Source organism: Ambystoma mexicanum, chromosome 2q, assembly GCF_040938575.1.
Source record: "Ambystoma mexicanum isolate Mex_15411 chromosome 2q, UKY_AmexF1_1, whole genome shotgun sequence".
NCBI classification, from domain to species: domain Eukaryota; kingdom Metazoa; phylum Chordata; class Amphibia; order Caudata; family Ambystomatidae; genus Ambystoma; species Ambystoma mexicanum.
The window spans coordinates 297,927,029-297,946,302 of NC_090924.1; positions in this window are offsets into that span (position 1 = coordinate 297,927,029).

Below are 19,274 nucleotides of genomic sequence, written 5' to 3' on the forward strand. Positions count from 1 at the left end.
GGTCCAAGTTATATTATCTAGTCGATTAGAAAGGATATGGCCCTCAAGACAGGTCATGGGAACCTAGCGAAAACATCCATGCACCACGTCTGATTAAAAAATTCCATCAGAATTATCCAACCAAACCAGGACCAGGCAGAAGAACTACCGTGAGAGGGGCCTTGGGGGGGAGTGCTGTCATGATCCCTACCCCTGACCTCCACTGGCAAGGAAGCCTGCCAGGAAGGACCATGTTTAGGGGTCAATTATGGCCTTGAAGGCCCTAAAATCTCACCCGAGACTCTCTTGGAGTCAGTCCTGGCGCCTTTGGCACCAGGCTCATAATCACTATGGAGAGCATCTTTAGGTTGGGGCTATTTTACTTGGAACTACTTTCTTGGGGGGCTTCAGTCAACATGGAGGCACTCACATAGCTCAGTTACCAAGAACTGAGTTATGCGGTATAGTGTTTAGGGTGTGGTTGGCCTAGGACTACTTTACCTGGACTACTTTTCCTGAAGACTATTTAAACTACACCCAAACAGCAGAACATGCTTCACGTTATTCTGCTGTTTGCAGCGTAACGCTCACCGTGTCCAGTCGGGCCTCCAGTATTCTTTGATCCCAGCTATTCTTGGAACCGCGTACCTGCAGAGAGAAAAAGAACATTGTTATTGGAATTTTATCTGCGGGTAGCATCCTGTCTTCAGCCCATCATCAGCTCCTGATTCTGCTTACCTGGAGACAGTCGATCCAGCGAACTCTATCTTCTGGGCACTGCATGCTTCCCGGAACGCAGCAACCTGAAAAGGAGAGAGACAAACAGCATTAGTGAGTGTATACTCACCATTCCACACGAACAACTAAAACCACAAGATTCATACCTGGTTAGTCGCCTCTTGGTCAGCATCATTCCGGAACATCACTGCAACCAGCGAAGAGCACCGCGGCCTATGAAGGAAGTGGAAAGACACAGGTTACCATATACAAGCAAAACAGCGCAGCCCATCGCGCATACTTACCGGGCAGCATCGCGCACATCGCGCCTTCATTTACCAGCTCGTGCTCAGCTCCAATCCGCACGAAAACACCAAAATCTCTTTGCAAACCTAAAGAGAAGGAATAAGACATTAATAACAATAAGAGGAAGGAAGGAAAGAACAGAATAGAATACAAAGACTGTAAAGCACCAAGACCTACCTTAAAGACACTCAAAGGCGCTCACACCAGTGAAGCAACTTGGTCGCTCACGTCCACACGAGACTACGCACCCCTGCCACAAAGAGCAGGACAGAGAGCACGCCTTCTAAAGAATTAAGGTGAGGAGAGGGCCAAGCGAAGGTTTTGAATCCAAGGGAGGTGGGAAGACACCCTACCAGAGACAGTTAAGTTTTGAATCCAGCCCTTCTGTATTTCAGGCTCAACTTCCGTCGGGGGCATTACCCAGGGATCGGGGAGAGGGTTTGAGGTGCATATCATCCAGCCAGGGCTGAGTGGCGTCAACGTGGATACCAGGTGAGCGTAACAGGCATATGTGAAAATTGTGCACTGGTGTAAGTAGTAGGGCATAGTATTTATTATGGAAGCAGACACAACCACAAATAGACCCTTAATACACACACTCTTATGGAAAACATGTCACCTGGGTGCTCTATGATTGGTGGCTGCAACACTTTTGAGGTGAGCAGTAAAGGTGAATAGGGATTGGTCAGGGATAGCTTTCCCGCGGCAGCGGTGTCAGTCTTTGATTGGTTCACATCTTTTTTTATATGATCGTTCCCAGTCCCTCTCTCTTCTCCCTTATATTTCATAAGCCAAGTCCCTCTGCTGTCCCTCAGGGCTCTGGTCTCTCACCTCTTCTTTTTAATCTTTAAATCCAACCTCTTGTTAAGCTGATTCACTTCTTTGTTTTTCTGTGTTTTTCCTATGCTAATGACATTTAGATTCTGGTCAGATTAGATATCTCCCACTCTGCCTCTGCTGAACGCTTTCGCTCTTGTGTCCTAGCCATTGATTTTCGGATGGGCCAGAATTGGCTCTGCCTTAATGGCGAGAAGACTGAGGTGTTAATAGTGGGTTCCCCCCTGGCTACTGCAGGCTGCTCTTTGGCTTTCTGGCCCTATGAACTTGGTCCCCTGCCAATGCCTTCTCTGGTGGTGAAGAACCAGGAAGTTAAGCCTCAGACTCCCTTTCTATGCAGTCCCAGATTAGTGCCGTCTGTCAATCGGTACACTTTAAACTTTGTGTCCTTCGACAGGTACTTCCTTATCTTCCTGTTAATTTGCGACCCATGGTGGTATCCTCTCTTATGGCAGGATCGATTGACTACTGCAACACTCTTTACCCTGCTCAGCCAGCCTATCTTATATGGCGGTTGCAGGTGCTGCAGAATTCAGCAGCTTGTCTTAGCTCTGCCATGCCGATCTTGGCCAAATTGCATTGGCTTCCAGTGGCAGAGCGCATTGATTTTAAAGCTTTATGTCTGGTTCACTGTGACTTTTATGGGCATGGTCCTGTTTTTATTTCAGACTAAATTCCATCCTTATCTGCCGTGTAGAAGTCTCTGATCAGCGACAATTGAGAGTAATTGTTCCCCAGTCTAGGCTAGCCCGTGTGGGGGGCCGCTCCTTTCTGTGGCTGCAGCTACTCTGTGGAACTCCCTTCCTCTGTGCTTATGGGCATTGGAGGACCATCTCTCCTTTTGTCCGGCCCTGAAAACACATCTCTTCACAGTCTAACAGTTGCCTTTCTGGTCTTCATGATGCCCTTGTTGGCGTAGGTTGCGCAAATATAAATTCTTTTTACATTACATTACACTAAAATAATATCTATAAATAGTGGGAAACACACGTGACGTGCAACACACAAACGCACACAAATAAACAAAAACAAAAAAAGGGGAATCAATAAAAACACGTTTTTAAAATGAGCTACGGTTGTTGCTAATAAAAAGGTGAAATCTACAAATGTTGGGAATGACAACACTACGATACACTCAGTACAAATTGAGTTTTTCCTATTGCACATTCCAAACACTGCAAAATAAACTTTAACTGACAATCACCACTGCTTCACTACTCTTTTTAAATATTAAACATCACTACTACAGTTAATCTTTTTTTTTGTAAACCCGTGGTGTAATGTTAGCAACGGTTTCATTTGTAGTGTGGTGGACTCTGTATTCAGAAAGACTACACTTCGACTGAATCTTTGTGTTTTACAGTTGGCATTGGGGCACGGGGGTAGTGTCATTTCCCTGGATATGAAATGTGGGTATTTTGCTGTGACTGTAAGCATATTGAAAACCAAGGAACGTTTGTATTAATTGATAATTCTGACCTTGCTAAAATGAATCCCTTTCCAAAGCAATCTTTATGGCACAATCAGTTAATGAATGTGTCTGTTAGCTGAATGTTTGGAGGGGTTTGAGCCTGGATGATATGTTTTAAAGTCAAATAGCCAATATCGCGAAGAGGGGGACAGAAGGCCCGATTCCGTGACAGTGTGGAAGAAATGGACGTCTGGTCACCCTGCAGTTGCAAATCCCACAACGCATATACCAAATGCTCCAGTGGCGTGAACCGTCCGTATCCGAAGGTCTTGGGCTGTCAGCCAATGCTTGTATCACAGAAAATGCACAAAACATAGTTCCCAGTCAAAGGCTGTAGCAACTCATATTTCGGGAACATGGCCATGTGAACACGGCGTGGGTTGTACCACACACATTCATGAAATAGCTCTCACAGCCAAAGGTTGCAGAGTATTCTGTTGTATCTCAGAAGTCTATACACCCCTGCACACTCATTGTGTGCAGAACATAGATAACCACTCAAGTCAGGTTACGTAACTATGTTTCAAAGACGCTTTACTTTGCACAGTGAATGCGGGTTCTTGCCAACACCACGTTAAATGCCTGTGCATCCCAGCAGTGTATATGTTTCTTTCCTACGTTCAGCCTTTCAAATCCCCCTTTCCCCTGCTCAGATGGCCGCGCTGTGGTTAGTGGGCGCGAAATGTATGTGACTGGGACTGCCTTCAATTGTATGAGGCCAGGAGAAAACAGAAATATAAAGAAGGAAACTCTGCGTTGAAAGGGGCCACAATTGTTGCTTTGCAGTGTTTCCTTACCCAACTCCATCGAAAAATAGAAAGGAACGTCTTCCCGTGAGGGTGAAGAAAGAGCATACCAGGTTGGTTGTATAGTTTCATGGAGCTGTTAAATGATGTTGGGCTCTCAGGCGAACAGAAACAGCTGCTAATGGCTTCCAAAGCTGCTGGAAGAGCGCCAACCACGGACACCTGCTGGAGAAGTGAGATTCATTGGCGCGCCACACTGGGGGGCAGAGTCTCGGGGTCATGTCAAAGAGAGACACTTACAACTTTTCCAACAGGTTGCACGGAGGAGTGGGAATATTCCAATGTCTGATTTCCATGCAGGATGACTTTGCGTGTGGCTGAAGCTGTCAACTCTGACGGAGAGAGTTCCGTCAAGAGACCTAGTCTGACAAGTTAATGATATGTTAACCACAGTTCTGGTTTTGAGCATTAATTACCAAATAATATATCTGTCCCAACATCTCAACAGTAACAACACCCGATCCAAGACTCGTGCTTCTCATAATTCTCTTGCTTTACTTGAAACCGTACAGAGCATCACGTTCATCCTGCTGTTTTAGGGTCAGTGGAGTAATGGATTCTGCAGATCTTCCTCTCCCTCCCTTTCCCCGGAGTGCTCTAAGCCCGGATCAGCGCCAATGACTTAAGCATTGGACACAGATTCGGAGGGACTTTTCATTGTGGCTTTTTACACATGCTTTTAACACAATGTGCGATTTATCGACAGTTTGTTTCGCGGAGCGGGGCCATGAATCTGGCAGACCAATTCTAATACCCTATCGGTGCTATGGGATAAATCTGATAACATCTTGGCCCGCATTCGATTTTCAGCTGGGTGTAAATGTTTTGGATGCCATTAGAATGCACATTTTTTTCCCCTGCAAAAAGAAGGCAGATTCCATAAGAATGCAAACGGGGGTGAACTCTGAATCAAGAGGCCCTGGAAATGATTTTCAAAGTGGCCCCATTTTACACATTGTCAGCAAGCCCAACTCATTTGCTATGAGAACATGCAGAATAAAATAGGCCACCACACAAGAGGCCCAGGATGCAGAGGTCTTTTGTGAAATCTCCCGAGCTCCAGGCCCCCCCTGAATGCAAGCAAATTCCAGGCCATGCATGGACATGTGTTGCTGCATTTGTGATTGCCTGTTTATGTGTACATATGCATGGAAACTCGTGACTGCATGACTTTTCGTGTATGATTTAAACTTAGACATGTAAACAATGGTGGACTGCTTACTATCGCCGGTCAGCCAGCACAGTAAGCTAAGCTCTCTCCCCTGATATCTGTACGCAGCCTGCTGTGACTGGTTCAAATCCCAGAAGTCTCAACTCAGCCTTTCATCCGTCCATAGTTAATAAATTGAGTACCACTCTGTGGGATAATGTCTTTTGTTATTTCAGCGCTCTGAGACCTATGGGTGTGTAGCGCTATATAAACGGAATTGTACGATCGGACTGAAAAAAAGGTCCGGCCATACAAAAAGTCAAAAGAATGCTGCCACCAAAGGTTTGAACACCAAAAGTTCAAACCTTTGATGGTAACATTGTAGGTACGTATAAAAAAAAAAAAGAGTGCGGGGGCTGCCGGGGTGTCCCCTGCAACACCCCGCTCACTATACTATGTGGTATAGTGAGCAGTGGTTGCGGGGGAAAACCCTGCAGTTCCCGAAAAAAAAGAAAAAAAAGAAAAGGACCCTGCAGCGCCAGTTCCCTTTCACTCCCGTGATCGGGAACAGGCGTCACAGGGACACAGCCTGAAGAAAAGGTTAGTGGGGTTTGTTTATGTTGGGGGTGTGGGTAGGGTGTGTTGAGGGTGTGGGTGGGGTGTGTGTCGTGGGTGTGTTGTGGATGTGGGTGGGGGTGTGGGTATGTAGGTGTTTTGTGTTTGCATGGGAAATGTACGAACCTTTTGGGGTTTGTACATTTCACATGCAAACTTTTTGGTAGCGGGAAAATCAGCTGCGGTCGGATCACATAGATCCATATAAACAATACATTATTGCTATTATTACTCGTTGGGTGTACAAAAAAGTGCGATGTACCATTTTATCCCAAATTACCCTCTTTCTGTAGCATTTTGTTCAGTTAGCATCCCATACGTGTTCAGGGTCACATTTTTGTGATAAAACATTCATTAATATTCGTTTTTAATATTAATTTTGTGGTGTCTCCCTCTGACAACGGGTAAGGACACACAATGGAAAATAATTGCGGGCGGTATTAGCCTTGAAACATTTGACCCTAACCTAAAGTATCATCCCATCACTATAATTCTTGGAGATTAGGGCCCGGCGTCTACGAGGCAAGAACAAAAAGGTCACTCACACAGTGACAAGAGGCCCCACTCTTCATTTATTGGCAAATAAATGATCAATCCATAAATACAGCAATTAGAATACATTATCTCATTTACAAGGAATGCCAGGACTGAAACAACCCTAACCTAACTGAGTAAACTGTGGCGTGATTAATAGACCAACATTACTCTGGTCCTGACACCAAAACACTCAAAACAACTAAAGAAACAGGCGTGTGGATGGAAAATGTGTGTCCTGGTGTTTGTGGTGTGTAGGAGATGTGCAGCCACCCAAGAGAATACATCCCTGTCCCCTGTCGGTGCTCCCCCTCCGCCACAAGAGCCACAAATACTCCAAATAGGCAGGCCCTACATTTGGTGCATGCTGCTCCCCTCCTCTCATATGCAGACGTTTTGGGGCACAAGGCAAGCAAAACGTGTGATACAGTTGCTAATGTCGCCATTATAAACACTTCAGTCAGGCTTTGTGGCCTGGCTCCTGTGGCCCCAACCCTTGAGAGCTTCACGCCCCAGAAGGTGTTGTAATTGTAGGAAGGAAATGAGTAACTCAATCCTGAATTCTGAACATTGCCATATTTTTTAAAGGCATTCTGATTCACGTATGCGCTGAAACTAGATGTATTCCAACAAGGTGCATGCTTTGTATCTAGTTGTGTTTTCAACAGGACATAGGCTCTGAATCTAGGTGCATTTCAACACAGTGTATGCTTTCAATACAGGTGTAATTCAACACAGTGTATTCTTTGAATCTGGGTGCATTTCAACACAGTGCACTCTTTGAAACTGGGCGTATTTTCAACACAGGGTATGCTTGGAATTTAGGTGTATTTTCAACAGAGTTTATGCTTTTAGTATGGGTGTATTTTCAATACAGGTTATGCTTTGAGTATAGGTGTATTTCAGCACAGCCTATGCTTTGCATCTAGGTGTATTCCCGGCAGTCAGTGCTCACTAACCCTTCTCCAAACTTAGTATTCTGCATACTCACCCTCAAACTCTAAGAAACACACACCTACCTCTACCGCACCAAAAGCTGCACACAATCCCCAACACCCAACTTGAAACCAAACACAAGTACACACAAGCACCCATGCACACTCATACCCCAACTCATACCCCAACACCATATGATGCCTACCAACCGTAAACACACCAATGCTCAGTGACCGGTTTCTCCGAACCCAATCTGTCACTGCACATCAAAACTCTCTTGCTCTTTTCCCCTCACAATCCCACTAACAAACCCCTGCAAGTGGCAGCAGTGCACTGTACAAAACCAAATAACATAACAAACATAACATGACACTCCAACCTATGCTTCCCCCAATATACAGCATAGGCACTGAATTTAAGAAGATTACATATTATTTACCACATGCATGACTACGTACAATTGCTCATACATTGTACAGAAGGAAAACATAGCATCCTTGACATGGTTTTTATTATAGGCCACATAAAACGTAAGCAGCCGTCACACATGTTGCTGGCCTGTAGTGTAGCTATGTTTTAAGATGATTATGCCAATGAAAATTGCTATCTTCTGAGTATCTCTACTCATGTGCATGATGGTTGAAAAAGCTTTGAAGTATTAAATCAAATCACAGCTCTTCAAATTTCTTAGGATGTCCTCCTTTAAAAAAAAAATATGGTTTTTCTAGAGCCATCACTTGAGCCATGTAAGGGTGAAATATGGTGCATTTCAGTCTTCCTTTATTGTTTTTGTTTTGCCCAAGCTATCCTTAACATGGCTACAGTTTTATGTTCTAAGGCTTATGTGGACCACACTTGTGCGGCATCATTTCTTTGATCACTAGATGTGAGAATCTACAATATAAAATGTGAATTATTGAGGAGCAATTTGAATTGTTTTTCTTGATGCAAGTAGTACATATTATTGATGGCAATGACTCGTGTACTCTTATTTGTACCAAATTCAGTGCTGCAGACTAACGGGGAGTCTCTTCCTGTATGTATCAATCTGGAAACCTGGTGCACTGGCCTGCCTCCACTCTTGTCTTAACCCCAGCATACTTGTTTGATTCTGTTTCTCCCCTTCAATGTTATACGTTATGTGAATAGACAGAGAATCTGGATGACAAGTGGTGGCCTCGAAGAAATGGAAATATGGGCTATTTAGTTAATGCTGGTAATTGAAATTTACTTATTTTTCATTTATGAGATACTTATGTTCATTATTCATGTTTTTTGTAGACATCCGTCACTTTCACCTCCCTTTTCGATGAAGTATGTTTATGCCCTGAAGAAGGCTGGGCAATGAGATTGTATGTGCCCTTGCAGCCGAAACTCGAGTTGGCATGAGAAAGGACACCATAGAATATGTGTACCTCTCATTAGGATTTTTGTGTATTTAATGCACTGATATTTCTTTCGGAATAACAAGACACATATAAAAGCAATAGGTGTCAGACTTGCACTGATTTGTAAACCATTGTATAGTATGTATGCTCCATGTGATGTCTCTTTGGGCCTCATTACACGGATGGCGGTAAGGATTTACCGGTACCGGTAAAATACCGGTACCGGTAAATCCTTACCGCCTTACTACGAGGTCCCTTTGCGGGTTGGGGGATTTAACGCCTGCTTTTTGCAGGCGTTCAAAATCAACCCGCAAAGGGACCCAGGGAGCTAATTACGGTACTGCAATTTGCGGTACCGTAATTAGCGCCTTCCCCATTCCCATTATGCCCTATGGGGCAAAAATGGGAATGGGGAAGGGCAATGGTGGAAGGGGGAATTACTTCCCTGCCAACCTTGGAATGGGGCGGTAATTCCCCTTTCCGCCAAGGCGGTGCCGGTATTTTACCGGCATGAACCATGGCACTAATAGCGCCATGGTTCCCGCCATCCGTGTAATGAGGCCCTTTGTTTTTATGCCTTATGGTTTGTCTGTGATTAGAAGTTTGCTCAGGAGTAGAGACACTGCCTTGTATCTTTTATGTCGTAGGGGGGACTGTAATTCTTGATTTTCATCAATGCACTTTAGGATAGTACTTTGCTAACTTGATGATTTTGTATATATATGTATTAATGGAATATTTTTGATATGAGGAAATATATGAAAATGTATGTTAGTATTATGTATTAAATTGTATAAAAAATAAAGAAAGTTCAAATCTTGGCTATCCGATCCACTATATTTGATATTAGCTGGGACTTTTTTCCATTTGTGTGAGTAATTCCTCTTATTCTTACGCTCTAGCCATTTTCTTCCAAAGTTTTTTGAAGATTGCCATTACTTCCAGAGAGCCCAATAGAGGTAGGCTGCCATCACAGAGGAGGGTAAAAACCTAGCCAAAAATATTTCTAAACATGGTTTGCCTAATCAGAGAGTTGCTTTGGATCTGGAATCCAATATATTGAGTCTACAGAAAGCATGAAGCATAGCCATATGCCAAGAAGAAAAACCGGGCTGAGGATGCTGAAGAGGGAAATGTGCCCAAGGCCATACAGACATTCAGGGCTCATTAAGAACATGCACTTAGCAACAGAGCACACAGAAAGGCTAAAAGGGAAGTGAGGTGAACACCAAAATGACCCATAGTCGCATCAAAGCACAACAAGAACTCCTTTCTCACAGTGGATCTTACAGATAATGTATGCACTAATCCACTTATAGGACCCACAGAAACAGATTTTGGGAAGGTGAAAACATTTTGATGCTATAAAAGGTAACAAAGGCAATGGTCACAAAGAACAAGAAACAACTTTCGGCCAAGTATACTGGTGATCAAACCTCTAAAAGATTGTAGCAACCAAGGGCATTGACCTCAATAAATGCTAACGTTAGACCAAGTTCAAAGTAGGACTAGTGCTTACGAGGACAAATGGGAAAACCTAAATAATTACGATACCTACAAGCATAACATATGTTTGTGTGCCAGTGCGCAGTTGGAGACACACGTTGGTAGAGCATCTGGTTAGTGCTGCGTTCCTATAAACTATACATAGAATAACATACAATAAATCATCTAATTATAATCTTAAATTAAAAGTACTGTAAATATGTGCTAGCTGTGCTGCAAATGGTAAAGGAAAAAAGAGGTTGGTGTATCATGAGAAGAAGCTACTGACAGGGTAATTCATAGAATTTCGCACAAAAGTGGCGCATGCGGCTGGCGCACTGTGTGCCCGTGCGAATGTCTGCGCCAGCCGCGTGCGGTAAAATCGATTTCTGCGCACAGCGTATTCATGGATTTTAGCCTCCAAAACCAGGCGTGGCGCAGAGTGGCGCAGCGACCCTGCAGCAGCGCCAGTTACGCCCCCAAGAACGCCCTTGCGCAAGGAAACGCCATCAAAATTCCTAATTCAGCGCAAAGGGCTGCGCTTACCCTGGACCAGTTTACAGGGCTGCCGAACCGCAAAAGCCAAGCGGGGAACGTGTATTACTGGGGTGCGCGTTAAGTTTCACACGCGAAAGGACCTGTGCGAGTGGGGTACGTGTATTACTGGGGTTTGCGGGAAGTTTCACACACGATTTCAGCAGGGTACTTGTATTACGGGGTTCGCGGGAACTTTCACACGCGAAAGGGCCTGTGCGAGTGGGGTATGTGTATTACGGGGGTGCGTGGGAAGTTTCACACGTGATTGGCCTTGGTACGTGTATTTCAGGGGTGCAGGGGAAGATTCACATGCGAGTGGCCTGGGTACGTGTATTTCAGGGGCACGCGATTGGCCTGGGTACGTGTATTTCGGGGGTTCGCGGGAAGTTTCACACGTGATTGGCCTGGGTACGTGTATTTCGGGGTGCGCGGGAAGTTTCACACGCGATTGGCCTGGGTACATGTATTTCAGGGGTGCGCAGGAAGTTTCACACGCGATTGGCCTGGGTACGTGTATTTCAGGGGTGCGCGGGAAGTTTCACACGCGATTGGCCTCGGTACGTGTATTTCAGGGGTGCGCGGGACGTTTCACACACGATTGGGCTGCACATGTGTATTTCAGGGGTGCGCGGGAAGTTTCACACGCGATTGGACTTGGTACATGTATTTCAGTGGTGCGTGGGAAGTTTCACACTTGATTGGCCTGGGTACGTGTATTTTGGGGGTGCGCGGGGAGTCCTACACGTGAATTGGCAGTGTGGGTCCTCCCAGGTGTCCCCTCTACCCCCTCCACGGCCCCTGCAGGCAGCCCACACCACAGGGGACTACCCTGCACCCCTGGTCATGTCCCGCAGGCAGCCCATCCACCATGGGCATGCCCCCCAGCCAAGCCACATGTTACGTTGCAATATGATCACCAACTCATGTCTCCCAGCACCCCCACCCCCCAGCAGTGCAGGGCACCTGCCAGCAGGCCCCCACTCATGTCCCACACATGTCTCCCTGCATACCCACTCCCCAGCAGTCAGGGGCACCTGTCAGCAGGCCCCCACACATGTCCCCCAGCACCCCCACCCCCCAGCAGTCAGGGTCACCTGCCAGCAGGCCCCACACATGTCCCCCTGCACCCCCACTCCCCAGCAGTGCAGGCCACCTGCCAGCAGGCCCCCACACATGTCCCCCAGCACCCCCAACCCCAGCAGTCAGAGGCACCTGCTAGCAGGCCCCCACACATGTCCCCCAGCACCCCCACCCCCCAGCAGTCAGGGGCACCTGCCAGCAGGCCCCCACACATGTCCCCTAGCACCGCCACACCCAAGCAATCAGGGGCACCTGCCAGCAGGCCCCACACATGTCCCACTAATGTCCCCCAGCACCCCCACCCCCCAGCAGTCAGGGGCACCTGCCAGCAGGCCCCCACACATGTCCCCCAGCACCCCCACCCCCCAGCAGTCAGGGGCACCTGCCAGCAGGCCCCCACTCATGTCCCCCAGCACCCCCAGCAGTCAGGGGCACCTGCCAGCAGGCCCCCACACATGTCCCCCAGCACCCCCACCCCCAGCAGTCAGTCAGGGGCACCTGCCAGCAGGCCCCCACACATGTCCCACGCATGTCCCCCTGCACCCCCACCCCCCAGCAGTCAGGGGCACCTGCCAGCAGGCCCCCACACATGGCCCCCTGCACCCCCACCCCCCAGCAGTGCAAGGCACCTGCCAGCAGGCCCCCACACATGTCCCCCAGCAGCCCCACCACCCAGCAGTCAGGGGCACCTGCCAGCAGGCCCCCACTCATGTCCCACACATGTCCCCCAGCACCCCCGACCCCCAGCAGTCAGGGGCACCTGCCAGCAGGCCCCCACTCATGTCCCACTGCACCCCCACCCCCCAGCAGTGCAGGGCACCTGCCAGCAGGCCCCCACACATGTCCCCCAGCACCCCCACGCCCCAGCAGTCAGGGGCACCTGCCAGCAGGCCCCCACTCATGTCCCATACATGTCCCCCAGTACCCCCACCCCCCAGCAGTCAGGGGCACCTGCCAGCAGGCCCCCACACAAGTCCCACACATGTCCCCCTGCACCCCCACCCCCCAGTAGTGCAGGCCACCTGCCAGCAGGCCCCCACTCATGTCCCACACATGTCCCCCACACCCCCACCCCCCAGCAGTCAGGGGCACCTGCCAGCAGGCCCCCACACATGTCCCACACATGTCCCCCAGCACACCCACCCCCCAGCAGTCAGGGGCACCTCCCAGCAGGCCCCCACACATGTCCCCCAGCACCCCCACACCCCAGCAGTCAGGGGCACCTGCCAGCAGGCCCCCACTCATGTCCCACACATGTCCCCCAGCACCCCCACCCACCAGCAGTCAGGGGCACCTGCCAGCAGGCCCCCACACATGTCCCACACATGTCCCCCTGCACCCCCACCCCCCATCATTGACAGGCACCTGCCAGCAGGCCTTGACACATGTCCCCCAGCCAACACGTCATCACAATCCAGATCCCTGGTTCTTATGGCCACATAAATCTCACCCCACAGCACCCCAGTCCAAACACCCAAACAAGCTTTACATCCACTCCAAATTGAAATCCCCATTACATGATACATCACAAATAAGCAGTATGCGCATGAGTACAAGTCTGTCCAACCCACACAATGGCAACACATGACTGAGAAAACCCACATTGTGACATGCATGAAACCAATGAGAGTAGACCACACATTGAAGTAAGAAACAAAAATGTGATCAAGTCAAAATGAAGTGAATGAAATAAAAACACACAATAATGCCAATAATAATGAAAATGCAGCATGTCCCAAAAAATGATAAATAAAAAAAATGAGAATCCAAATTAATCCAAATGAAAATGTGTCCAAAGTCACCGTCCAACAAAGCTAATCCAAAGGGGAAGAAAAGCGTAATATCCATTGCTCCATGGTGAAGAAAAATAAAGATGAAGGCGAAAAATCCACTGTAAAACTATGTACAAATAGCAAATCCAGGGTCCATGAGCCCAATGACATAAATGAAACCTACAATGAAACCTACCTAATTAATAACTATATACAAAAATGTGGGGCATAGTCCATGCGCCCCAAATGAAAGAAAAAAGAAATGAAACTTAACCCTAATGAACTATATACAATGGCGGTGGGCAAGTCCAATGGCTCACTTGTTGATGTCATGAGCCAGGGCATCATCGAACTCCTGTTCAATGTCTTGGAGGCGGGCCTGTTCTCTGGCCCGAGGTCTCGCAGGGATAACGCCATGTCCACCTCCAACTCCCTGCGAATTCCCTCGAGGCACTCAGCCCGCCTCAGCGCCCTGCGCATGGAGTTCTCCGCCCTGACCATTGTGAGCTGTGCCTCCTCCGCCCGCCGCCGCTCCGCACCTATCTGCTGGCCCAACAGCTGCCACACGGAAGACACTCCCATTCCAGGGTCCTCCTGCCCTCCGGCCGATGCCTGCCCCTCTGATGTAGATTGCCCCGAGTCATGATGCCTCCCACGTTGAGCCTGCCGCTGCCTCCGACGCAACTGCCTCTGCCAGCATGACGGCATCCAGCCTGATAGAATCCACCGACGCTGTCGTGCAAGTGCCCTGCTCGATGATGCCGGCACATCCTCCATCTGCTGGGGTCCAGTTTCTGTGGTGTCCACCCCTGCTGGACCTCCGACTCCCGACTGTGGCAGGGATGGGATCCCCACCGAGCTGGCTGCGTTGGTCAGGGCAGGTCCACAGGGGGCCCTGGTGGCATCTGAGCTGGAAGACGGCATGGAGAACGACTGGCGCATAGTCTCCACAGAGGAGGAGAGGGCCGCCAGAGTGGCCGACACATGTACAAAACCCCCGAACATGGACACTCCCAACTGGGCCATGTTGGCACGCTGCTCTTCTCGATGATGTGCGTGCTCCCCCCAGTAAGCACGCACGTCATCACGAATGTCATGCGTGCGCAATGCGACACCAATCAGGACCTTCTCCATACGGCCAGGGGTCCCCTCGTCCACAGGTAGAAGAGTGTCAGATGACATGGACATCCCCCCTACCTGCGGACGGGCCTGGGATGGGGCATCCCTGCTGGTGCATGGTGGTCTAGTCACAGGGTCAGGGACAGCGACATGCACAGGCCCCTCCACGGTGACCTGTGCTGCCTCCTGCCCCTGGCCCTGGACTGCACCACTTGCACCAGTGGTACCACCCCCACCAGGCCCCATGTGTGGCTCAGTAGCGGCCTCCTCCTCCTCTGTGGAAACCACCAACCTGGATGGCTCCACACCGTCTTCCACCATTGCAAGCCCCTGTGGGGGCTCACCCACCCCTTCCGCTGCAGCCGTAGTGGCAGACGCAGCACCAGTCCCCTCACTCCCGGACGATGGTAAATTCTGGGAGGGTGACTGGGCCTTGCGTCGCCAGCCGGTGGGGGCATCCCCGCTGTTTTGCTCCACAGCGCCGTCTCTGCCCTCTTCATCACTTGCCGCTGTGTAGAGGGAGACATAGAACACAAGCATCAGGGTACTGTCCAATGGTCCCCTAGACAGGAAGCAATAGCAGATGAGTGGCACTGTCAAACATCACTTCCATCATGTCCCTCCACAACACATGGGTCAGTGCAGGCAAAAAATATGCAGTAACAGGCATGGCGCATGCTATGAACATTAGCATACATGTCCAAGGGACTCTTGGAACATACAATGCTGGTTTGAAACTCACATGCATCATGGGTCATACCTATCACATGCACACACTTCACCCTAGTTTCATCCATCTGGCCTCGTACACCACAGACACAGTGGATACAAGGATGAGTAGGCTGCATCAGTGAATCTGAACATTGTCACAGACATGTGTCATGCATCCATGGCATTTCCAAGTCACAGACACGCAAGTCAGACACACAGACATGGACACCATACATGTCCATGACAGCAGCACCCATCTCTCACACCCCATCCATGTCCAATAACAGAGACAGGCATGCATTAATGTGTGCATTCCCCATGCTGCTCCGCATGTTGCATTGTAACACATGCACCAACCATGTGGTTCACACATTACTGGTCTCACATGCATGACCATGATGTCCCTGCACACACACATACGTACATGGCCTATGTCACACATACAGGCAAGTATCAGACAACCAGCACCCTGCAACATGCCCTGTCTCACACAGAAATGCTTGGCCACTTACCGCTCAACTCCGGACGGGTCTGCCTCCGAAGGATCTGGGCGTGGAGTGCTGGGCCTACGCGTTCCAGGACCCTTCATGATGCCCCGGCCCCCCTCCACGAGGCGCCGGGCCTTGTTGAGGGTCCTGGACCTCAAGTCCTCCCAGCGCTTCTTGGCATGTTGGAATCTTCGGACTGCCACCCCCCCCCGCGTTGATGGGAGTCACGATGTCCGTCCAGATCCTGGTCCGTCCTTCCTTGTCGGCGCACGAACCTCCGAAGAGGGCATCAAACTGCCCCAGGACTTGCTCCACCAGGACACCAACTTCGGTGGCAGTGAAGCTGGTGGCCCTCTGTCTCTCTGGCTGGGGGTTGCCAGTGGTCTCAGATGGTGGTGTGCCCGACATGGCAACCCCAGAGGCAGGCGTGGGTGGGCAACTGGGTCCTGGGGCTGGGCTGTGGAGCGATGGTATCCCAGTCGGGAGTCTTCTGTTCCAGCAGGGGTGGTCACAGCAACTGCACCCCTGCAGATGGCTGATGTGCAGGCATCAAATAGCAGGGCACGTGGGCAGCAGGCAGGCAGGCAGCAGCAGATGGCAGGTGGGAGCGTGCTCGGGGCTCTTGGGGTCAGGAAAATGGCCTTCAGGGCAGGAGTGTGGTCTTCCGTGTGTTTTTGCGTGGCCAGCTTGATACAGAGTGATTTGGCACGTGAAAAAATTGCACGTCAGCGTGTAATTCGAGGAAAGGGCCTTAGCGCGTAAGTGCGTCAGCAGACACACGCGATTCCATTGGACCAAAGGCCCTTGTCCTGGTGGAGCAAGTCCTGGGGCAGTATGATGCCCTCTTCGGAAGTTTGCGCGCCGACATGGAAGGACGGACCAGGATCTGGATGGACATCGTGACTGCCCTCAATGGGGAGGGGGTGGCAGTCCGAAGATTCCAACATGTCAAGAAGCGCTGGGAGGACTTCAGGTCCAGGACCCTCAACAAGGCCCGGCGCCTCTTGAAGGCAGCGGATGCTAAGGGGCGCCGGGGCCACCTGTCGGAACATCAAATGAGGGTCCTGGAATGCATATCCCCAGCGCTCCACGTCCAGGTCCTTGAGAGGCAGACCCGTCTGGAGTCGAGCAGTAAGTGTACATGCATACTGATTGTAAGCTGTGCGTGTGGTGGTGTGCCAGTAGTGTGCAGGTTGCACATGTGGTTTTTTAGGGCCATGTATGGATGTGTATGTACAGGGCCGTGAGGCTAACAATGGTGCATGTGTGTGTAAGCTTGCATGCCAAATGCAGATGTGTGAGCACACATGCTTGAATGACTGTGTATGTAAGTTGGCATGGTTGTAGTGTCACACATGGATGTCGGTTTCAGCTGCATGTATCTTCACCGTGTACATGTGCATGTGTGTGTATTTCACAAGGGTGCAACAGTGATGCAACATGGATGCTTGGGACACTGATATGTAGAAGACTGATTGCCAGATGTGACATGGATGCCGATCTCATCACTGCGACAGTTGGTGGAGGTGTACACATGCATGTAAGTGTGGTGGCGTGTGTGCATGTCTAGTGCACTCCCTGTGTTTCATGTGATGTCTGGCTCACCTTTGGCTGCTCATACTGTTGTATGTGTATGGATGGTGCTGGCTGTTGCCATATGGCTGTGGATTTGCTCAGGTATGTGAGTTGACATGCCATGTGTGTTGTGGATTGTGATGCCATGTCTGAAGTTTGACACTGCCACTCATGTGCAACTGGCATGTGTGTATCAGTCCATTGTACAGTGTCCTGATGCCTGTCTCCTATCTCTCCCTGTCTGCAGCGTCAACTGATGAAGAGGGCGGAGAGGGTGCTGTGGAGCACAGCGGCGGGGATCACACCACCAGCCGGAGTTGCAAGGCCCGGCTCCCCTCCCAGGTTGTGATCTCGTCAGGGAGTGAGGAGTCTGGCACCGCGTCCCAGGCCGCAGCTGCCGAGGGTAGGTCCAAGAGGCGGAGGTCGGAGTTGGACTCCTCGACAGCAAAAGGGGCAGCTGAGACCCCACAGGGTCTGACGAAGGAAGATGGCATGGAGTCATCCAGGTTGGTGGGGGGGTTTGGTGGAGGAGGAGGCCGCGCAAGGGACAGAGACGTGGTCTGGAGGTGGGGATTCCACTGGTGCCAGTGGTGCAGTGCAGGGGCAGGGACAGGAGGCGGCACAGGCCGCCGCATAGGTGCCTGTGTGTAATCCTGTCCCCGATCCTGTGACTGCATCATCCCGCACCAGCAGGGATGCCTACGTCCAGACCCGTTTTCAGGGAGGGGATCCGCTTACGACAACTGGCCTTCCTCTCCCTGCGGACGTGGCTATCCAGGACCGGGTTGAGCCTGTCCTGGGTGGGGTGGCGTTGTGTCAACGGGACATGCGAGGTGACCTGCAGTCTTTTCATGGGGAGACTGCACGTCATCTCGAATGGCTCGTTGACCACGTCAGCCTACTGGGACAGGTCACCCAGGCCGGATTCCTCCGTTTGCTGAACCTTGCTTCGACCCCCCTCCTCACTTGAACCCCCTATGCGCCAGTCGTCCTCTGTGCCATCTTCCCACCCATGTATCATCTGGGTACCCTGTGGAGCTGCCTCTGACCGTGCAGCCAGGCTGGTGGAGGACACATCCCTGCCACAGTCGGGAGTCGGACGTCCAGCAGGGGTGGCCACCTCAACAAGTGAACCCCAGCCGGAGGAGGATGTGCAGGCAGCAGGAGCCAGGGCACGGGCACAGGCACAGCAGCAGCAACAAGGTGGGAGCCATGATGGCTCGGGTCCTTCGACATCGGAGGGGCAGGCATCGGCCGGAGGGCAGGAGGGCCCAGGACGGGAAGTGTCTTCTGCGTGGCAGCGGTTAGGCCATGCTATAGATGCGGAGCGGCAGCGGGCGGAAGAGGCACGGCTCACGGTGGTCAGGGCGGAGAACTCCATGCAAAGGGCTCTGAGGCGGGCCGAGTGCCTCGAGGCAATTTGCAGGGACCTGGAGGTCCGGATGTCATCGTGCCTGCGAACCCTCGGGGCCTTAGAAGAGGACCGCCTCCGGGACATCGAGCAGGAGTTCGATGATGCCCTGGCCAGAGAAATCAGGAAGTGAGCCGTCGGTCTAGCCGGCTGCCATTGTATATAGTTAATTAGTGTTAGGTTTCCTTTTAGTTTTCATTTCATTTGGGGCGCTTGGACAATGCCCCACCTTTTTGTATATAGTTGTTCATTAGGTAGGGTTTTTGTAGGTTTCCTTTCAATGGTTGGGCTCATGGGCCCTGGATTTGTACTTTGTATATAGTTCTACACTGGATTTCACTTCATTTAAGTTTCTTT